Source organism: Dipodomys merriami, unplaced genomic scaffold, assembly GCF_024711535.1.
Source record: "Dipodomys merriami isolate MVZ:Mamm:240054 unplaced genomic scaffold, mDipMer1.0.p SCAF_57, whole genome shotgun sequence".
Classification (NCBI taxonomy): Eukaryota; Metazoa; Chordata; class Mammalia; order Rodentia; family Heteromyidae; genus Dipodomys; species Dipodomys merriami.
In genome coordinates this window covers 2,856,561-2,867,138 of record NW_027206146.1, presented here as the reverse complement: position 1 = coordinate 2,867,138, position 10,578 = coordinate 2,856,561, and the positions used below count along the sequence as shown (strand labels likewise).

General features: G+C 49.5%; 1 pseudogene; it reads right to left on the bottom strand.

Moving 5' to 3' along the window:
- Positions 1 to 1,802: 1,802 nt before the first annotated feature.
- Positions 1,803 to 10,144, bottom strand: LOC138812506 (serine/threonine-protein phosphatase 2A 65 kDa regulatory subunit A alpha isoform-like; annotated as a pseudogene).
- Positions 10,145 to 10,578: the final 434 nt, after the last annotated feature.

The following is a 10,578-nucleotide window of genomic DNA, read 5'->3' as shown; positions in this document are numbered from 1 at the left end:
CTATCACTGAGCCACCTTCCCAGACCTTATGATTATCTTTCTATCCACTGTTCTGGATTTGCGTCTAGACTGTACTTCATCATTGATTGCATTTGAGACACCTGACTGCTTTCATGTCAGGTCCGCACAGCTGTAAATTCCCTGAGAAGCTTTTGCTGCATCCCAGAGTTTCTGGAAAGTTGTGGTATGGTTTTGATTCGTGAATTTGTAAACTTGTTCCTTCATTTGATCCTTAAGTCTTATGGTTGACTTTGGGCTCGATAGCTTATCACTTGATGAGAGGGCTCTTAACCCAACATTCTAACTTGGCCTGGGCTTACGGGTCCATGGCATCCAGTAGTACTAGTTCATGAAATCGGGGCAGCAGTAGACATCTGTGTGCTGGCTCGCTGTGTGTCAACAGAGGGTGACAGTCTTTATCTCATCAACCTAACTTGGGTTGGATGTCTCCCCTGCTCTTGTGGGACAAGCAACTGGGGCTCCTTTTCAGGTCAGTTCCCATTGGCTTGGGACAGTTTTCCACCCGGAACTTTCAGTTTTCAGTCTTGGCTGGTGAAGTGTCATCTCTGTGCAGTGTTGGTTTATATCTGGGCCGGGCCAGCTCTCCCTCCTGGCTGACAGGCACAGGGTAGAGCCGGGTCACTACTTTACACTTCGGGCAGGTGTATACAGATACGGACAATACTGTCAGCTTTATGTTGTATATCAATTCCCCACCACCAAATAGCTCCAAATTTTTAATATACTTTCTATTGCCGTCTACTCCTTTCTATCTTGTATATTTGTCTGTTCTGCTAAAAAAACTTTCCATGAAGAACAAAGCCTGGCACCTGCAGGAAAATGGATGGAACTGGAATTCATCATACATCTTGAGAAGGAAAACAAGTTAGACAAGAAATGTAAATATGTTTTCTCAGGTAGAATCCAAACTTTAAAAGACACAAACCTAGCCACGTGCCGGTGGCTCACTCCTGTCATCCTTGCTACTCAGAAGGCTGAGATATGAGGATCACGGTTCAAAGCCAGCCAGGGCAGGAAAGTCCATGACACTCTTATCTCCAATAAACCACCAGAAAACCAGAAGTGAGGCTGTGGCTCTGGTGGTAGAGTGCTCCCCCTCAGCTGAAGAGCTTAGGCACAACAACTAGGACCTGAGTTCCATGCACATGAGTAATCAAAAAAAAAAAAGATATAAAGCTGTAAAGGAGACTCACACTGATGTCTTCTACCACAAGGACCTTGGGGATGCTTGCAGTCCCCAGTGGGAAACCCAGGTTTTGAGACAATGCTATGTGCTCATCAAAAAACATGGATGATTTTCCCAGGGCTCAGTGAACAGTAAGAGGACTTGAGCAGTAGGAGGATGTGAATAGTAGGAGGATGTGAACAGTAGGATCTCCGCAGGCAGCCAGAGTCTTTGGCCAGCTCTGCCACAGCAGGCAGCATGCCTAGGGGTCAGGGCTCAGTGTGAGTGTTTAGGACTAAGTCTCCTCACAGAAAAGGGCAGAGACCAAGGCTCAAAGACATTGCCCCCAACCCCCACTAAGACCTGTGGGCTGACTGTTTCTACACCTTTATTCCTTTGTGAAAAGAGGGGAAAAGGGAATAAAATATAAACAGTACAGTTGACACAAATAAACTACCAGGGTGGGATGGGGGAGGGAATGGGAGGGAAGTGGGAGGGAGGGAGGTATGGGGTCCCCATCTCAGCAGCAAGAGGCAGTGACACACTGGCTCCTTGAGGGAGTAGGTCAGGAAGGGCTGAGCAGAGGTTAGGCCTGAGACCAGGCACTGAAGGCCCAAGCACTGGCTCTTCTTCCAGTATCAGGCAAGAGACAGAACTGCAGGAACTGGAATGGGCCAGATCAGAAGCCCAGCCTGGCCCTCTTGTGTCCCTGCCCAGGCCCCACCACCCTCTCCCCATCCACCCACCTGTCTGGCCCCCCAGCCCCTGACTGGGCACTGCCACCCTCTGGCCTGCCTGGGCCCCTACCCGGGCACCACCACCTCTCCCACCTGCCACTGCTCACACACCAGCAGCCCACACCAGTCAAGGCCTCCTGGGCAAAGTACTTGACGTCCACATCCTGGTCCTGGGTCAGCTTCTCCAGGACCGGCTTGACCTCACTCTGCAGGTGATGGAAGCAGAGGGGAAAGTGCTGGAGCATGAAGCTGATGGGGACCCACAGCTGGGAACTCAGTTCAGGCTGGCCACCCCCTGCCGAATTACACTTTGCATCTCCAGATGGCTAGCCATGCTGAGCCACCCCTCACCTCCCTTCCCTTCACACCTCCCTCCCCATCAGGCTCGCCACCACCACTGCAGACTCCTCAGTCTACAGTGAAGGCGACCCTGGGAAGAAGCAGGGAGCAGTGGCAGCTGAACACAGTGGTGCACATCTGGAATCCCAGCCACTGAGGAAGCCCTAGCAATAGCTGGGCATGGTGGCACCCGTATTCCTAGCGGTGTGAGCAGCATGCACAGACCACGCAGCCTGGGCCTATACATGCACTCTGTGAAATATAACCAAGTGAAAAAGTGCTGGGGGTATGGCTCAAGTGGCAGAATGCTTGCCTAGTGAGGTCAACCCTCACTATCACCACAAAGGAAGAAACCGTGTAGCTGGAGAGGACCATAAGAACAGCGAGTCCCAGCTCACCTGTTATAGAGGATGGGCCCAATCTTCTGCAGGGACTTGGCCACATTGAAGTGGACGTTGGCGACTGGGTCCCCTGCCATGCGCACAACTCTGGGCAGCATGAGCTTGGTGGTGATGTCCTGCCCGCACACCTCCGACAGAACCTGGCCAAGCATGAGCACACAATCAGTACAGTCAGCGTCTGGCACCTGGGCGAGGCTACGCCAACCCTCACCAGCATCCAAAGGGAGCACACAACTGACACAACCTCCCCGCGACTATGATTTACAACGAGCTCAACTTTGAACACTCAGCCAATGGTGTGTCTCACACCAGTTCACCCACACCCAGGCCAAGAGTGCCGGAGACCTGAAGCCCACCCAGCTCCAGATGTGTACCGCTGGCCCTGGCCACCAACCTCTCCACTCCCAAGCCTGGTATCACTGTGGGGCTGGGCGTGCCCCTCCCCTGGCAAGCTTGCACTTAGGTGCAGGTGTAGTGCGGGCCACACTCACATTTATGCAGAAGAGTGTGGCCATGCACTACAGGTAGTTGGGGTGTCCGGACATAGCCAGCACCTTGGGGATCATGGTGGCATGTGCCCACTCCTTCCCGAACTTCTCCATCAGTTTCTTGAGGTTGCTGGTGGATGCCTCACAGATGGCATAGACAGCAAGGGGAACAGGAAGGCCATGGGGGAGTTTTAAAGTGAGTCATGGCTCAGCGCCAGCCTTCCACAGAGTTCCAACACCGGGGGTGGGGGGGGGGATGGGCACAGACAGAACAGCGGTGTGGCCCCACACAGTGGCTGCCAACTCCTTCTGGCAGGACTCACCATGGTCCACCAGCCATGCCATGCACAAGGAGGTGAGTTTCTCATCAAAGAATTCCACTCCCTGCCAGAGGAGAGAGGTAGTGAGGGCTCCAAGGGTCAGGGAGGCCGGCCTGCCTCCTCTCCCCTCCCCGCCCTAGCCAGCATGCCCTGGATCACGCACCAGCTGCCCAACCAGCAGGGGCATGTACTCGATGATGGCCAGCCGCACCCACCACTTGGCATTCTCAGCTAGCTCCAGGATGGCAGGCAGCAGGGACTTGGACAGCTGCCGGATGCCGATCACCTCGTTCACGCAGTCCAGGTTGGAGATGATGTTCAGCCGCACCTCCGGGCACTGCAGAGGATGGGGCTCCAGTGATGCCTGGCCCAAGGTGGTCCAGAATGTGGGGAGGGTAATGCCACCCCACAGCAACACACAACAGACCTGCCATCTCCCCAGGGCCACTGCCCCAGCTGCAACCTGACCCTGGGGATACCCAATGGACTCTGGCATGGTGATTGATAACCTGGGTGGGAGACTGGGGGAGGGGAGATTCACCTCGTCATTCAGCTGGGCCAGGAAGAGGGGCAGAAAGTGCTCAATGGTGTTGTCTTTGCCCAGGAGGGGAGAGACACCCATGATGATGAAGGCCAAGGCAGACTTCACTTGCTGGTTGGAATCTGACACTAGTTCCTGGGAGGGAGAAGGAAGGGAGGACCCAGGGGACCTGCTTCAGCCTTCTCTGCACGTGATTGGCAGGGGATATAGGGGTGCGCTTCAGGGTCCATGCCTCCATCTCCTTGGCCGCAGCCTGTAACTCTGGTGCCTGGGGCGTTTCCACAGCCTGTTCTGTGCCCTCTTTCATGCCCAGCTGACTCCCTCTGCCAAACTGGTTACCTTGATCCATGGCAGGATCTGGGTCATGATCATGTTCTCCTGACAATCCGAAGAGAGGTTCTCGCAGAACTCTGCAGGCCAAGGTGGGGGATGAGATGCAGCCGGCTGCCTCCCTCCTCAAGCAGGGTCACAGGCACACACCTTTCATCTTGTGGGAGGCCGCAGCCCTCACCTTGGCCTCGCAGTCCTTCATCAGGTTCTGGCAGGTGAGAACCAGGTCTGTCTTGTGATCTCAGGCCCCACTGTTTTCTGGAGCTGTAAACCCAGAACCAGGGAGAGGGAGGGTGTGTGGAGCAAAAGGGGGTCTGGCAGCCTCTCTCACCTATTGAGGCCAAAATCCAGGCAGAAGCAGTGCAGAGGTGTGGAGACTAGGCAGGCTGCTCTCCCCAGATCCGGGCCTCGTCCCCAGCAGCATGCGCAGAAACCACAGACCTTAGTTCACATCATCCAAAGTGGGGCTTTCTGTGACCGGATCCAAAAACATGCCGGTGATGCAGAGTCTCCCGCTTTTACATTTACACTAAAATATAGTGGGCTGAGTCACTAAATGGACAGGGGAGCTAAGGAGAGACTCCTCAGAAGAGGGAAGAATGGCAAAGAAACACACGAGGATATGCTCATCATTCCTGGGCATGGAGGAAGTACAAATCATAACAACCCTGAGATTCCATCTTAATCCAGTTAGATTGGCCAACATTGTGAATTTGAACAAATGCTGATGGGGAAGTGGAGAAAAGGAACCCTACTGCACTGCTGGTGGGAATTTGAACTAGTACAGCCACTCAGGACAGCAGTCTGCAGGTTCCTGGAAATACTAAACACAGACTTTCCCTCCCACCCATTCCTGGGCATCTACGCTAAACGTCATGACAAGGACACCTGCACACCCATGTTCACTGCCACACTACTCACAATAGCCAAGGTATGGAAACAGCCCAGATGTCCCACAGTAGATGAGGAGAGCCGCAAGATGTGGACAATGGAACATTACACAGCCATTAGAAAGAATAAAATAATGTCATTCGCATTAAAAGGGACGGAACTAGAACAAATCATGTGAAGTGAGGTAAGTCAAGATTGGAGATTAACGGTGCACATTCTCTCAGATATAAGGAAGTTAGATCTAAAATACACTGGGGGGCTGGGAACATGGCTCAGTAGTAGAGCACTTGCCTTGCATGCATGAGGCCCTGGGTTCGATTAATCAGCAACACATAAGCAAAAAGAAAAAAGCTGGAGGTGGCACTGTGGCTCAAGTGGTACAGCACTAGCCTTGAGATGAAGAGCTGAGGGATAGCGCCCAGGTCCAGAGTTCAGGTCCTACGACCTGACCCCCCCCCCAAAAAAAAGACAAGGAAAAACTAAAATGCACTAGGATACAACAAATGCCACAGGATTCCAGAGATTCACACACAGTGAGACCAAAGGAGAATAGTTTTAAGAGAGAATCACAAAGGCCCAATGCCTAAGCATCTCTTCATATTCATATAAAATATTACACATACTGAAACAAATCCCAAGATGTGGAAACAAAATACATATATATTTTTTTTGGTTTTAACTTTTGATACTTCTGTGTTCTTTATCTCATAAACAGTCTGTTCTCATGTTATCTTGGGGAGGGTCCAAGGAGGGAAAAAGGATGGAAAAAAAAGGGCATCCATGGAGCTCACTGGACATTGATGAAAGTGAACTGCCCAGCTGGTGGGTGGAGACAGGAGGGAAGGGCTTGGAGGGAATGAGAGAACAGCAGGCACTCATTGTACTAAAGAAAATGTCCTGCCAAAACTAAACCAAGATGAGTTAAACCATCTTAACAGGGTCATATCAAGTATTGAAATAGAAACAGCAATAAGAGTCCTCCCAGCTAAGAAAAGTCCAGGACCAGATGGTTTTACAGTGGAATTCTACAAGGCCTTCAAAGCAGAGCTCACACCAATACTTCTCCAACTCCTCAATGAAATTGAAAGAGAAAGTTCACTACCGAACTCATTCTGTGAAGTCATCATAACCCTCACCCCAAAACCAGGCAGGGACTCATCAAAGAAAGAGAACTATAGACCCATTTCTTTGATGAACATTGATGCAAAACTTCTCAACAAAAGTTTGGCCAATCAACTTCCACAATTCATCCAAAAAATCATACACCACGATCAAACAGGATTCATTTCAGGGATGCAAAGCTGGTTCAATATACACAAATCAATTAATATAATTCATCACATCAACAAGAGCAAGGATAAGAACCACATGGTTTTCTCAATAGATGCAGAAAAAGCATTTGACAAGATCCAACACCACTTTATGATGAAGGTTTTGGAAAAATTAGGAATCCATGGAACATTCCTCAATACAATAAAGGCTGTATATGACAAACCTACAGCCAGCATTGTACATAATGGTGAAAAACTAAAGCCATTTCCTCTAAACTCAGGAATGAGACAAGGATGTCCACTCTCTCCACTGCTCTTCAATCTAGTATTAGAATGCCTAGCTACAGCAATAAGACAGGATGCAGACATAAAGGGGATCCAAATAAGGAAAGAAGAAATAAAACTCTACCTCTTTGCAGATGACATGATCTTGTATTTAAAGAATCCCACAGACTCCACTCCCAAATTACTCAAGCTGATTCAAAACTTTGGCAAGGCAGCAGGGTATAAAATTAACCCTCAAAAATCAATGGCTTTTCTGTTTGCTAACAATGAGAAAAGTGTGGCTAAAATTAGGAAAGCAACTCCATTCGTAATAGCCCCACAAAAAATAAAACACCTAGGAATTAACTTAACCAAAGAAGTGAAGTACCTCTATGATGAAAACTTTAAAAACTTGAAAAAGGAAATCAAAACAGAACTTAGAAAGTGGCAAAAAACTCCCATGATCCTGAATTGGAAAATGGCAATACTTCCCAAGGCTATCTACAAATTCAATGTGATACCTATCAATATTCCAACCTCATTCTTCAAGGAAATAGAAGAGGCAATCCAAAAGTTCATATGGAACAATAAAAGACCCCAAATAGCAAAAACAATCCTCAACAGAAAGAACAGTGCTGAAGGAATATCAATACCAAATTTCAAACTCTACTACAAAACCATAGTAATAAAAACAGCTTGGTATTGGCACAAGAACAGACCTCAGGACCAATGGAATAGAATTGAAAACCCAGAAATGAACCTACAGACCTATAGCCATCTAATTGTCGATAAGGGAGCTAAAAAAATAGAATGGAAGTAAGACAACCTCTTCAGTAAATGGTGCTGGCAAAACTGGTTAACTACTTGTAGAAAACTAAAGCTAGATCCTTATATACCACCCTGCACCAGAATCAACTCCAAATGGATCAAAGACCTTGAAGTCAAAGCAGACACTCTGAAAACATTACAGGATGGAATAGGAGAAACCCTAGGTCTCCTTGGCACAAGCAGAAATTTTCTTAATAGAGATCCAGAAACACAACAAATCAAAGGAAGGTTGGACAAATGGGATTGCATGAAATTGCAGAGCTTCTGCATGGCAAAGGACATAGCTAGCAAGATCAATAGAAAGCCCACAGATTGGGAGAAGATCTTCACTAGCTATACAACAGACGAGCGTCTCATATCTAAAATATACCTGGAATTCAAAAAATTAAATTCCCCAACAACAAATCTTCAAAGAAACAACTGGCCAATAAATAGGTGGGCTAAAGACTTAAAGAGAAACTTCTCTGAAGAGGAAAGAAGGATGGCCAATAGACACATGAAGAAATGCTCAACCTCCCTAGCCATAAAAGAAATGCAAATCAAAACAACATTGAGATACCACCTCACCCCAGTTAGAATTGCAAAAATCAAGAACTCTAATAACAACAGATGCTGGAGGGGATGTGGACAGAAGGGAACCTTACTGCATTGTTGGTGGGAGTGTAAACTTGTTCAACCACTTTGGAAAGCAGTATGGAGGTTCCTCAAAAACTCCACATAAAGCTCCCCTATGATCCAGCAATCCCACTTTTGGGCATTTACCCAAATGATCACAAACAAGGCCACACTAAAGCTACCAGCACAACTATGTTTATTGCAGCATTATTTACCATAGCTAAGATATGGAACCAGCCCAGATGCCCCTCAGTAGATGAATGTATCAAGAAAATGTGGTATATATACACAATGGAATTCTATGCCTTCATCAGAAAGAATGACATTGCCCCATTTGTTAGGAAATGGAAAGACTTGGAAAAAACTATATTAAGTGAAGTAAGCCAGGCCCAAAGAAACACAGGTCCCATGGTTTCCCTAATTTGCAATAACTAGTATATGTATGAGTCAAGCAGAAAAGGTCAGATAAGTTGATGTTAGGGAGATGATCCCTAAGATATATATTCAAATGTTGTTTTTCTTTCAGGTGATTGTTTCTGATGCATTTATAAGATTATTTCTTTGTTACTTTGTATGTCCCTCCCCCATGGTATAACCCCTGCTTTTCCTGTATTTGAGGTTGGTATAATTTGTGTAGGGGAAGGGGAAAAACTAATCATTTAATTAGGGATACAGGCGGATCCATTGAAACAATGAGATGTACAAGTCGTTATGTGGTGAAACAAACTTTACAACTTTGGTGGGGGGGGGAGAAGGATTGCGTGGGGGATTAGAGGGAGGACCCCTACATGTATAAAATGGGCTGTGCACAGCAGCTCACACCTACAATCTAGCTAGCTATACAGGAGGCAGAGTTAGGAGAATTGGAGTCCAAGGTCAGCCCAGGAAAAAGCTTGAGATCCTAGCTGAAATAAAAGCCAAAGGGCAGGGTGTGCCTCAAGAAGGGGGACACCTGTCCAGCGAGTACAATGCCCCAGTTCAGAGCCCCAGTTGCCAGTATGAACACATGTCTGGAAGAAGTTGTGCCTAGTGACTCTGCATTTTCTTGAGACTGGTTGCCAGAGATGCCTTAAGCTTGCTCCTGACCACGGTTGCTCCTGACCACCACCAAAGCCGATGGGTCCACACTAAGGGCACACACAAGGGTAGCCCTCCAAGGTCCTCATGCTCTTTTACCAGTGTAACTGGTATAGTGTGCTGGTGGGCAGCCCTGTTTCTACCTCAGCTCCTTGTCTGTCTGCACCTTCCACTCCTGGGCAAGACAAGAATCTCACTCAGAGCCCAGGACAGAGAGCTTGCCTTTCCCACCTTTCCCAACTTCTCTGGGCTCTGCCATGTGCAAAGTGGAGTGAGTGACAGCTTCCCAGTGTGATCGTGCACCCCAAAAGGGGGGAGGGGCCAGCAGGGCTCCACACAAGCCAGTCTAACCTGACCCTGCCTAGATCCAGCCCTGGCTTCTCTGCCCACGGACATCAGGCTGCCCGCTGCCTTGCAAGAGAGACACGCATCCCTCTTCCCTTCAGCCTTGGCCCTGCCTGTGCACTGCAGGCCACACACACCTCAGTGAACTTGTCAGCCACCATGTAGTGGACACGCCAGGACCTGTCCTTGGCCGCCTGGCACAGTGTGGGCATCACCAGGACCTCCAGGTCCTCCTGAGGCAGGAGCTGGGCGATGTTCACACACGCCTCAACTGCTAGCAGCCGCACGGAGTCCTGGGGAGCAGAAAGGGTGCTGAGTGCCCAAGGGGCATAAGACATGAGGGTCCAGTGGGGGGGAGGGAGAGAAGCCAATTGCGGGTGGAGGGGGGGTACAGACCCACCCGCTAATCAGAGGCTAAGTTGGAGAACATGGGGATGATCTCACTCTTGACATTGTCCTCCAGGGCCTTGGTGAACTCACCCAGCTTGGACACTGTGGCCCGCCACACCATGGGGGTGTCATCTGAGCAGTTTCCGGAAGTACCTGGGGTGGGGATCCAAAGTGGCGCTGGGCAGGAGGAACCCGGAGCCAGGAGAGATCAGAGGGGGTAGACCCTTGGGCACCATGCTTGCTGCCCAGGGCATAGGAGGCTACACACAGGATAGGAGGAAGAGGAGGAGGGGGGCCTTCAGTCAAGGCAGCTCAAGGGAGCAACAGGTAGGGTTACTGCACATTCATACACCCATGGGGGGAGAGGGGACAGCCACTGAGGCACAGCAGGTGAGCTGTCCCGAGAGAACAGGACAGGGGTGGTGGGGCAGGCGGTGGCAGGGGAGCCTGGGTCTCACTGGCGGAGCTCTGCCTTCACAGCACTGGACACTCCTGGGTAGCCGACGGAGAAGAGGCCACAGGCAAAGGTGCGGGAGGTGAACTAGTTGCCCCCCG